Source organism: Lemur catta, chromosome 3, assembly GCF_020740605.2.
Source record: "Lemur catta isolate mLemCat1 chromosome 3, mLemCat1.pri, whole genome shotgun sequence".
Lineage (NCBI taxonomy): Eukaryota > Metazoa > Chordata > Mammalia > Primates > Lemuridae > Lemur > Lemur catta.
Window position 1 is genome coordinate 26,491,606 of NC_059130.1, and position 12,681 is coordinate 26,504,286.

The 12,681-nt window shown below is 40.3% G+C and overlaps 1 long non-coding RNA gene across 1 annotated transcript; it reads left to right on the top strand.

Moving 5' to 3' along the window:
- The first annotated feature begins 1,397 nt into the window (after window positions 1-1,397).
- LOC123634600 lies at window positions 1,398-2,292 on the top strand. The gene is made up of 3 exons (XR_006733966.1): window positions 1,398-1,443; window positions 1,533-1,629; window positions 2,224-2,292. It is a non-coding gene; the product is annotated as an uncharacterized LOC123634600 (long non-coding RNA).
- The last annotated feature ends 10,389 nt before the right edge of the window (window positions 2,293-12,681 follow it).

Genomic DNA, 12,681 nt, shown 5'->3' on the forward strand with positions numbered 1-12,681 from the left:
TGGATCTGTTAGATCAGCCAATGTCAGGGCCAGGTTGGGATCTTTTCACCAATGGGAGCAGCTTTATGGACTCATTCTCCTACCTGAAGCCTTGATGTGGTCTTCTAAGAGGCAGCTACATGAAGGCACACATTATGGGCATGGTGCCTTAATAGATTTTGTGGGACCTCATTTAAGAGGATTCTGTTTGCAGCAAACTATTTAAGGGCTTGAAACAATCCAAAGATAGAAAACAACCTGCTGCATGGGAAAACCAATATGTGGGGACCCACCCTTTTAACGATTGGCAAATTGATTTCACCCAGATGCCTAAACTCATATTAGTAGATACATTTTCAGGCTGGATAGAGGCTTATCCTACCAGAATGGAGAGAGTGTCTGAAGTTACCAGAATCCTTCTGAAGGAACTCACTCCAAGATGGGTTCCTACCAGGAGCTGCTAGCCTGGTTCCTACAGGGCCTTCACTGAGTTCCTTCACATGTATGACAGTGCAGAGTAGGAACAGGCCTTGGAGGATGATAGGATGGTGGGTGTCAGCAGTCCAGGAAAAGCAGCCAAGAAAATGGAGAATGGCATGCTAGTGATGGATGCTGTGGGAAGGAAGCTGCAGAGACAGCTCGGTAGCTTGTCCTTCTACAGCAGGGATGTCAGCAGGCTCTGGACCAACAACCCCATTGTCAGTGGAGCACACTAAAGTCCATCTGAACATCTATGGAGCCCCAGCCATTTTGCAAGGTATCATCATGTTTGGCTACTCCATGGCAGTGTCTATCAGGGGAATCTTTGCTTCCCACCATCTGCACCTGGATCTGCTGCACAATGTCCTGTGATTGCTCATGAGCTTCCCTCACTGGGAAGGGGTGAACCGTTTCTCCAAGGAGCTGGACATGGTGGACTCAATAATCCCACAGGTCATCAGGATGTTTATAGGCTCGCTTCCTACATACAGAGTGGCAATGGACTCTCCTTTGTATTGGAGGTAGCCAAGCAGGTAAGTAATGACATACATCTAGAATGGAAACTACATGCATTCTGGAATAGAGGCAGGAAGCCCATCCAAAGTGGAATAAGGTATTGCCACTTGCTCTCCTCCAGATAAGGGTAGCCCCTAGAAGCAAGCTTAAGTTAAGCCCCTAGGAAATATTAATAGTTTATGGGAGATCCTTGCTAATACCCCAAGGTCAGTATGATAATATAATCATAGGTGAAGAAAGAGAGTAAAGCACTATATCAAATACTAACCACTATGTGTGAGTTTTCCTCTTTCAGGTCCCCACTGCCACTGGAAGCAGAGAAGTGGAAGGGACATTATGAAGCACCTCTAACAACTTGCACCTTGTTAAAATTGTTGGGAGTAAAAATCTTGGGTCCATCATACCAAAGTAAAGAGGTATCACATGGAAGAAGGGGACCCAAGCCCCCATGGATGGACCAGGCTTTAGGTAATCTAAACCATCTGTTTAAGAAGAAGGAAAAATGAAAATGTTGATATTTTTTCTAACCTTTATTTGGTTATTTGTTCTGTCTATAGGTTGGAAAGATAACTCCTCAATAAAGATTTCCTGGGTTATTGCCTCTTCTGCTGATACGTCTCACTGCTGAGTTTGTCATCCTAAACCTCATTCAGTGTAAGTATTCCTATATATGATTTCTGAATTTGCAGAAGCCAGTCTGTTGGATCACCTACAAGGCACAACTAATAGCTCTGTACTCAGAGCTCTCATGTTGCTTTCTAACCAAGCTCTGTATTGGACATTGTGTGCAAGGAGACAGTAAGGATCCACAGTCCTATTGGTGTCTTAGATACCAAATGGAGTAAAATCTCTCTTATCTTCCTCCATTTCACCTTGTCAATCCTCATGGTTGTAGTTGTTGCCTATGCCATTTTTCGCCTGGTAATTTGTTGCATTCTTTATTTTTGTAAATCTGCTACCAAAGCTTTGCAATGCCACAAATAAGTATAAGCCTTCTATCTAAAACATTACCCCAATTCAGCAGGAATTAGCTCAATGATAATGTCACCCTTTCTCCCATGATATGGAAGGGTAAAATTGACAGTGGGGAATATATAACAAAGGCAAAGTCCTGGAAAAGAGCAAAAATGTTTTATAAATTGTTTATTTAAAACCTCCTCACCCTTTTGGGGAACTAGAAACTGCATCTCTACCCAAGGCCAGTAATCAGAGGGACAGGGGGGTGTTATTTGTTTTTTTGTACCACAGGAGATGGCTTAATCGAATTGTCTGGGCAGAGTTCATGAGATTGCCTTCACCAGAGATGATGTTGATCAGGACCAGCAACTATACTTAAACAGCAATAGCCTGAAGCTGAAACTCCCCTTTAAAAGTTCTGTATTTCTGCTTATGGTCAGGACATTGGTACTTTAAGATGAGAGTCTGCCACCCTTCTCATTTCCTGGTAAATTAATAAACTTCTCTGTCCTTCTCACCACTTGTCCTTGTTCTTCATTTGGTTGTGGGGACAAGGGCTAAACCTTCAGTAACATTTCTAGAAAGGGAGGATCTGTGAATGTAAATGTCTTTTCCTCTTTCAAGAACTTTTCCTCTTAGGGGTTATTTCCCTGGAGACCTCATAAACAATGATGAGGGTTCTATAGGATACAGTGTGATCTGGGTTCTGCCTAATCCCCTTTATAAGCTTTGGAAAATGGTGGTAGATTTTCATGTCTTTTAGATAAAGCACAACTTCAAGGAAATTGTGACTCTTGAGTAGAGTTCCTTCAAATATTGTCTTCTGTTTTTTTATTTCCTCTGTATTTTTAGACCCAATAAATGAGAACCTTACTAGAAAAACATAGAAAAAGAACCAGGAACATGATAAGAAGAAAGTAGGTAAGGGAATGCGATAGGGATAGGGGAAGGCCATGCTACTAAATGGTTGAAAATCAAAACATTGAATTTATCCCTTTTTCTTTTTGTCCCCAGCTAACTTCAGGTGTACTTTGTTATGTGCTCTTTCTCCCTCAAATTAAATATGATCTGCCATCTAAAGTCACATTGTAAATATTTAACGTGACTTCATTTTGAAGGCTTAGTTAGGGACTTGTTTAGGGTTTTGGAGGCCTACCTATAGGAGATTTTCAACAGAGAAGCTCCTATAGGTATGTTTGTGATCTGTGGCCCTTCCTAGTCCCAGCTTGATCTTAGGAGTTGGAGCCTGCCTGGCAGCTTGAACACTAATCTTCCTCTCTTTCCTGCTACACTTTCTGGTTATTCTCTCCTCTTTGTCTCCTTAGATGTCAGGGTTCCCAAGCCTAATTTCCAGATGTCTTTTCTTCTTAAGCTTTCCCACAATGCTGAAGTGTTCAGTTTCCATGCATTTGTATAGTTTCCCAAGTTCCTCTTGTTATTAATTTCTAATTTTATTCCATTCTGGTCTGAGAAGATACTTGAGATGATTTCAATTTTTAAAAATTTGGTGAGAATTTTTTTTGTTTCCTAGCATATGATCTATGCTGGAGAATGTTCCTTGTGCTGATGAGAAGAATGTGTATTTTGTAGCTTTTGGATGAAATATTCAGTTTAAATGTGCAGTTTAAATCCAATATTTCTTTGTCAATTTTCTGTCTAGATGATCTGTCTAATGCTGAGAGTGGGATATTGAAGTCTTTAGCATTATTGTATTGGAGTCTATCTCTTCTTTTAGATCTAATATTTGTTTTATATATATGGGTGCTCCAGTGTTGGGATCATACATGTTTAGAATTGTTACATCCTCTTGCTGAATTGATCCCTTTATCATTATATAATGACCTTCTTTGTCTCTTTTCACTGTTTTTGACTTAAAATCTCTTTTATCTGATATAAATGCAGATAATCTTGCTTGCATGGACTATCTTTTTCCATCCCTTTGCTTTTTCAGTCCATATGTTTTTACAGGTGGGATGATTTTTTTTAGGTAGCAAATAGTTGGGTCATTTTTTAAAATCCATTTATCCAGTCTATATCTTTTAAGTGGAAAGTTAATCCATTTAAATCCAAGGTTATTATTGATATGTGAGGGCTTATTCCTGTCACTTTATTGATTTCTGGTTGTTTTGTATGTTTTTTGTTCCTTTATTTCTTCCTTCTTAATCTCTTCATTGAACCACTGGTCATTCAGAAGCATATTGTTTAATTTCCATGTGTCTGTATATTTTCCAGTGTTCCTCTTGTTATTAATTTCTAGTTTTATTCCACTGTGGTCAGAGAAAATACTTGATATGTTTTCAATTTTTTTGAAATTTTTGAGACTTGTTTTGTGGCCTAACGTATGGTGTATCCTTGAGAATGATCCATGAGCTGAGAAGAAAGTGAATTCTACAGCTGTTGGATGAGATGTTCTGTATATATCTATTAGGTCCATTTGGTCTATAGTGCAGATTAAGTCCAATGTTTCATTGTTGATTTTCTGTCTGGGTGATCTGTCCAATGCTAAAAGTAGAATTTTGAGGTCTCCAGTGATTATTGTGTTGGCATCTATCTCTCTTTTGCTCTAATAATATTTGTTTTATGTATCTGGTGCTCCAGTGTTGTGAGCATATATATTTAGAATTGATGTATCTTCTTGCTGAATTGACCTCTTTAACAACCTTCTTTTCTTATATAACAATCTTTTCTTATATAACAACCTTCTTTTCTCTTTTTACGGTTTTTGTCTTGAAATGTATTTTGTCTGATAGAAGTATAGCTAATCCTGCTTTTTTTCAGTTTCCATTTGCATGGAATATCTTTTTCCATCCCTTTATTTTCAGTCTATGTGTGTCTTTATAAGTGAAGTGTGTTTCTTGCAGACAACATATAATAGGCTCTTGTTTTTTTAACCCCCTCAGCCACTCTATGTCTTTTGACTAAAAAGTTTACGCCATTCACATTCAATGTTATTATTGATAGGTAAGGACTTACCACTGCCATGTTGTTATTTGATTTTTGGTTGTTTGGTGGTCCTCTCTTTCTTCCTTCTTTCCTGTATGTCTTTGTTAAAAGTGATTTTCTCTGGTATTGTGTTTTAATTTCTTGCTTTTTCATTTTTGTGTATCTGTTGTAGGTTTTTTTTATTCGAAGTTACCATGAGGGTTGCAAAAACTATTTTATAACCAATTATTTTAAACATATAACAATTCTGCTTACAAACAAACAAATAAATGAGAAAAGAGAAATCTAAAAGAAATTCTATACTTTAACTCCACCCCCTCCCACTTTTTAACTTTTTTTGTTTCCATGCATATCTTTTCATACTATCTATTTATCTGTTTATTTTAATCTTCACAGTCTGGGCTTATTTGAACCCATCCTTATTGAGAAGGCTTTCCAGGTACTCAAAGGGAATTGAGTGTTGTGATTTAAGTCTCTGGTCACTGCAGCTGTATCAGCACTGAGGGTGCCCCAAGCCCAGTAATGCTGTGACTCTTGCAGACTCCTGGTGGTACCGCCATGGTGAGACATTTTTTGGCTCTTCTGAAAGTGCTTGTGTGTGTGGATAATTGTTGAATTAGGTGCTTGTGTGGATGGACAATTGCTGGTGCTTTCTCTTTGGCCATCTTTCTTCCCTTTGTTCCTTTATTTCTCTCTTATTGTTTATCATTGTGGTTTAGTAGTATTCTGTATTGGTAACATTTGAGTTTTTTTCTCTTCTTTGTTTATGTGTTTGGTCTACCATTGGCTCTTATATTTTCATGTGTTTTCATGATGGTAGTCATTAACCTTTCACTTCTATATGTAGGACTCCCTTGAGCATTTTTTGTGGGGCCAGTTTAGTGGTAACAAATTCACTCAGCTTTTGCTTCTCTGGGAAACACTATTTCTCCTTCATTTATGAAAGGTAACTTTGCTGGTTATAGTACCCTTGGTAGACAGTTTTTATTTTTCTTTAAGCATGTTGGCTTTGTTATTCCATTCTCTCCTGGCTTGTAAGTTTTCTGCTGAGAAATCCACTGTTAGTCTGATTGGGATTCCTTTATAAGTGAGAAGACACTTTTCTCTTGCTGTTTTTAGAATTTTCTCCATGTCTTTGGCTTCTGATAGTTTGACTATAATGTGCTGTGGGAAAAAGCTTTTTAAATTTTATCTATTAGGGATCTTTGAGCCTCCTGTGCCTAGATGTCTAAATCTCTTGCTAAACTTGGGAAGTTTTCAGCTGTTATTTCATTAAATAAGTTTTCTAACACTATCATTTTCTCTTCACCTTCTGGGACACCTAAAATTTGAATATTTGATCACTTTAGGGTGTCCTGTTTGTTTGCCCCTTCTTTTTTGTTCTTTTTTTCTTTATTTTTTTCTGATTGGGTTATTGGATTATTAGAAAATACCTTTTTTCAAGTTACGAGATGCTCTTGAATATATTTGTATGTTATTCAATGAATTTTTCATTTCCAGAATTTCTGTTTTTTTAAAAAATGATATCTATCACTTTGATAAATTTATCATTCATATCCTGCACTATTTTTCTGATTCCTTTTTACAGTTTTCTCTTGTATTTTACTGAGCATCTTTAGTGTCAACATTTTGAATCCTTTTTCTGGGATTTTGTGAATTTCTTTTTCTTTGGGGTCTATTGCTGGAGAATTATTGTATTCCTTTTGAGGTGTCATATTTCCTTGATTTTTTTATATTCCCTGTGTCTTTTTGTTGATATCTGCACATTTAGTGTGATAGTTGCTTCTTCTAATTTTTAAAATTTACTTTCATGGGGGAGACTTTTTCCTGAATATATATATATGGTATTGATTAGGTAGGGTACATTGGCTTTGATTCTGGGTGAGTGCAGTAGTGTAGTCTCTGTATGATTTCTTTGACTATAAACAGTGTCAATGGTGTCTGTAATTTCCTCAGTGGCTTAGGGTGTGTTTGTTAGTGGAGGCTGTGGTGAAGTTTTGCTGGGGATTGTGACACCAGGTGAGCCACTCTTTGGGCCTCAAGTGGTGGCAGCAGTGGGCTGAGCATGCCTGATCATGGGCCCCTGAGTGGTATATGCTCTCATCAGAATTAGCAGGTCCAGAGGAGAATCTAGATGGCGGATGAGAAAAACCATCAGCCAGAGTGTCTCTGCAAGTAAGACAGATTTTAGAAGAAAGTGAAAAAAATAGTCAGGCAGACAAACATAGATCAGACGAGGGTTGAAAGGGAGAGTGCCTGAAACTACAGGACACTCTACACGAAGAAGCTGCAGAGGAGAACTGGAAGGAGAAAGGCCCCTGAGAGGCTTGGAGACCAGCAACAAGTGTAGGTGGAGCAGCTACATTTCACCTCCCTTGTGTTTTGGACTGCAGGTGGGCTCCTGAGCGGAAAGACCTGCCCACACCAGCCCAGAGAAGCCACCACCAGTGAGCCATGAGCCTCTTGCGGACAGGGTACCAGGCTTCCATCTCCCTTGGGGCACCTCCCAGTCTGCAGACCTGAGCCAATTGGCAGGTGCCATATTGCTTCATTCTCCCCTCCCCCTTTGCCTATACGCCACTGCCGAGAGAGACAATTTAGCCACCACCTGGAGGCATCTGCAGGGGATGGGACCTCTCCTTTTGGGGACCTACAGCAGACTGAGGGGTATTCAGATTGTGAGCTCCCTATCCACCCACCCTTCCAGGTGCTGCTCGCCTGGTGAATCCAGGAGAGCGGGGCAAATCTGAAACGGAGAGACACCGATCCAGCCTGGGCACCCCGTGGGTGACTTGAGACCAGCACTCTTCTCCCTGGAAGGGTCAGGGATTGATTTCCAGGGCCCAGGGGACAGGCCTGCAGACCAGATCCTGTACACCCAGGCCTCAATCGCATTGCCCTGGGGCACAGAAGGGTTATTTGTGAATGACCCTACTGAGTGTGTGTGCCTTCAGGGGCAGATCAGCATGCCTGAGGGGCAACCCTCCTCTCACAGGAAGGCTGTGCACCCAGCCCAGTCTGCGATCCTGGGTAAGGAACCTCCTGGCATGCATGACAGCCAGGGTAGATCCACTGGCTTGAGGTCCTGCCTGCTGACAGAGGCCCCGGAGAAACTGTGGAATAGGGGAGGGTGGAAAGGAGCAAGGCCTGCTCTAGACTGTAGGTCTCAGACAGCCCCACCCCCCACATGCAGACTTTCCTGTTGAGAGGGGCCGTTCCAGCCCTGCCCTGGCAAATTTGCCCAGAGGCAAAGAACAGGCCTTTGACCCCTGCTAACAGCATTTGTGGAGCTTGAGGCCAGGCTCACCCAACCCAGCTCTGCCCAGACTCACTCCCTGACCTGCCCCCACTGAGATGCAGAATAAGGACACACCTGGAAGTCCTAGGGCCCCACCCACCATGTGAGGCACTAGAGTGTCTCTCCAGAGGAATGAGAGCCAGTTACAGGACCCCAAAACAGCACTGCAGCCTGCCCCTCCCAGCAAGTGCCACCTACTGACAGGGAGGTCATCCTGCACACACTTTTACTACATCTACTGACTCATCATATAGGGTGTGGTCAAATCTCACCCACAAACACCACCTAGTGGCTCAGAGCCTAAGAAGGTGTGTCATCATTCAAACGAAAATCTAAAGGCAAGCAGCAGCAGCTGATCCAGATGGGAAGGAATCAGCAAAAGAACTCCGGAAGTATGAAGAATCAAATGGAAAGCACACCCCCAAAGAGACACACCAGCTCTCTAGCAGTGGACATTAACCAAACTCAGAACACCAAAATGACAGAAGAAGAATTTCAAACATGGATCATCAGAAAACTGAATGATATGCAAGAAAAAATGGATAACCAACACAAAGAAACCACAAAAATAATCCAAGACTTGGAAGAAAAATTCACTAAAGAAATAGAAATATTAAAGAAAAATCAAACCGAACTCCTGGAAATGAAGAATTTATTCAGGGAACTACAAAACACAGTGGAAAGCCTCAAGAGCAGGGTAGATCAAACAGAAGAAAGAATCTCAGAGATCGAAGATAACACCTTTCAATTAAATAAGTCAGTCACAGAGATAGAGCAAAGAAATAAGAGAAAAGACCAGAGTCTGCAAGAAATGTGGGATTATGTGAAGAAGCCTAATGTGAGAGTTATGGGCATTCCTGAGGGTGAAGAAGAAAATACTCAAGAGTTGGATAAGCTATTTGAAGATATAATTGAGGAAAATTTCCCAGGCCTTGCTAAAGATCTAGATATACAGGTACAAGAAGCCCAAAGGACTCTCTGGGAGATTCATTGCAAATAGGAAGACACCATGTCATGCAGTCATCAGATTGACCAAAATATCCACTAAAGAGATGCTTCTTTGAGCTGTAAGGTGAAAAAAACAAGTAACATACAAAGGAAAGCCCATCCAAATAATGCCAGATTTCTCAACTGAAACCTTACAAGCAAGAAGAGACTGGGGCCCCATCCTCACTCTTCTGAAACAGAATAATGCCCAGCCTAGAATCTTGTACCCAGCAAAGCTAAGTTTTGTATATGAAGGAGAAATTAAGACATTCTCAGATAAACAAAGACTGAGGGAATTCACCAAGACAAGACCAGCCCTCCAAGAAGTACTCAAAACAGAGTTTCACATGGACCAGCACAAGAAACACTCACGAATGTAAAACTACTCAAAAGCTAAAGATCAAAGGCCAGATACCACAATGACCTGAGAGAGAAAACATAGCAATGAAGTTCTACCCAACAGGATGAACACAAATCTGCCCCACCTATCAGTTCTCTCAATAAATGTGAATGGCTTGAACTCCCCACTCAAGAGACATAGGCTGGCCCAATGGTTAAAAAAATATAAGCCAAGTATCTGCGGTCTCCAGGAAACTCATCTAACTTGCAAAGATGCATCTAGACTGAAAATAAAGGGATGGAAATTGATATTTCAAGCAAATGGAAGCCAAATGAAGGCTGATATGGTGGCTTTAATTACAGATAACTTAGTTTTTAAATCAACAAAAGTAATGAGAGACAAAGATGGTCACTATATAATGATGAAGGGTACAGTTCAACAAGAAGACATAACTATACTTAATATGTATGCAACTTAGGTGCGTGCAGATTCATAAAGCAAACCCTACTTGAACTAAACCAAATGATAAACAGCAACACCATAATAGCTGGAGACTTCAACACCCTGCTGACAGAACAGGACAGATCCTCCAAACAGAAAATAAATAAAGAAATAATGGACTTAAACAGAACGCTAGAACAAATGGGCCTGACTGACATCTACAGGACATTCTATCCAAACTCCACTGAATATACGTTTTTCTCACCAGCTCATGGGACATTCTCTAAGATTGACCATATCCTAGGACACAAAGCATGTCTTAAAAAATTTAAAAAAATAGAAATTATGCCATGCATCTTAGATCACAGTGGAATAAAAGTAGAAATCAACCCTAACAGAAATTCTCATTTCTACTCAAAAATTCTCAATAAAATTCTAGCAAATCGAACCCAGGTGCTTATGAAAAAAAATAATCCATCACGACCAAGTGGGCTTCATCCCAGAGATGCAGGGATGGTTCAACATACACAAATCTATAAATGGAATATACCACATAAATAGAAGTAAAAACAAAGACCATATGATCCTCTCAATAGATGCAGAAAAAGCATTTGACAAAATTCAACACCCTTTTATGATAAGAATGCTTAACAAAATAGACATAGACAGGGCCTACCTAAAAATGATACAAACCATATATGACAAACCCACAGCCAACATCATACTGAATGGGGAAAAATTGAAAGCCCTCCCACTTAGAACTGGAACCAGACAAGGTTGCCCACTGTCAAAACTGCTATTCAACATAGTGCTGGAAGTCCTTGTGAGAGCAATCAGGCAAGAGAGCAAAATCAAGGGTGTCCAAATGGGGACAGAAGAGATCAAACTCTCACTCTTTGCGGATGACATGATATTATATCTAGAAAACCCCAAGGATTCAACCAAGAGACTCCTGGAACTGATAAATGAATTCAGTAGAGTCTCAGGATACGAAATAAATACACAAAAATCAGAGGCATTCATATATGCCAATAACAGTCAAACTGAGAACCAAATCAAAGACTCAATACCCTTGATGATAGCAACAAAGAAAATAAAGTACCTAGGAATACATTTAACTAAGGAGGTAAAAGACCTCTACAGGGAAAACTATGAAACACTGAGGAAGAATATCACAGAGCATGTAAACAGGTGGAAAACCATACCATGCTCATGGATAGGAAGAATCAACATTGTTAAAATGTCTATACTACCCAAAGTGATCTACAGATTCAATGCAATCTCTATTAAATTACCAACATCATTTTTCACAGATATAGAAAAAATAATTTTACACTTTGTATGGAACCAGAGAAGACCCTGTTTAGCAAAAGCAATTTTAAGGAACAAGAACAAAATGGGAAGTATTAATTTACCAGACTTCAAACTATACTACAAGGATATGGTTATTAAAACAGCTTGGTATTGGCACAAGAACAGGGACACAGACCAGTGGACAGAATCGAGAATCCAGTTATAAAACCATCCTCATATAGCCATCTAATCTTTGACAAAGCAGACAAAAACATATTCTGGGGAAAAGAATCCTTGTTCAATAAGTGGTGCTGGGAAAACTGGAAAGCCACATGTAGAAGACTGAAACAGGACCCACACCTTTCACCTTTCACAAAAATTAAATCATGGTGGATAACAGACTTAAACCTTAGGAGTGAAACTCTTAGAATTCTAGAAGAAAATGTGGGAAAGACTCTTATAGACATTGGCCTAGGCAAAGAATTTATGAAGAAGACCTCTAAGGCAATAACAGCAACAACAAAAATAAATAAATGGGACCTGATTAAATTAAAAAGCTTCTTCACAGCCAAAGAAACTGTCATGAGAGTAAACAGACAACCTACAGAATGGGAAAAAATTTTTGCATGCTACACATCCGATAAAGGACTGATAACTCAAATCTATTTAGAACTCAGGAAAATCAGCAAGAACAAATCAAACAATCTTATCAAAAAGTGGGCAAAGAACATGAACAGAAATTTTTCAAAAGAAGACAGAAGAATGGCCAAGAAACATATGAAAAAATGCTCAACATCTCTAATCATCACTGAAATGCAAAGCAAAACCACAATGAGGTATCACTTATCTCCAGTGAGAATGGCCTTTATCAAAAAGTCCCAAACAATAAATGTTGGTGTGGATGCAGAGAGATAGGAACACTCATACAGTGCTGGTGGGACTGCAAACTAGTACAACCTCTGTGGAAAGCAATATGGAGGCAGAGGTGGGGATTATCCTCAGGCCCCTAGTGGAATGCTCAGGTGGAGGCAGCAGCTGTGCTGCATCCCAGCTACTGGTGGGGAGTTAGGGTTGCTTTCAATGGGAGCAGTCATAGGCAGGCTGCTGGGGAGAGCACACTTCACTTGCACCTTGGTCCCATAGCAACCTATAGATACAATGGGGTTGTGGGTAGTGGAATTTTTCTTCAGGGCCCATGAAAATGCAAGGCTGCCCCTTTTCTGGGGGCATGTGGGATCACAGCCTGTGGTTCCTACCTTGAGGCAAATGTCAGTAGGGCTCCAGGGTTATGGAGATGTAGAGGCTGTTGAGGGCAGGACTCAGTCTGGTGGGGACTGGGCTCTTAAAATGGAAGCATGCTGCAGCTGCTGAGGACTCACGTGTTTATTGGACTCAGCATGATCTCTCTCTCTCTCTCTCTGAAGCAATGCCTTTGTGCGGTCTCCAG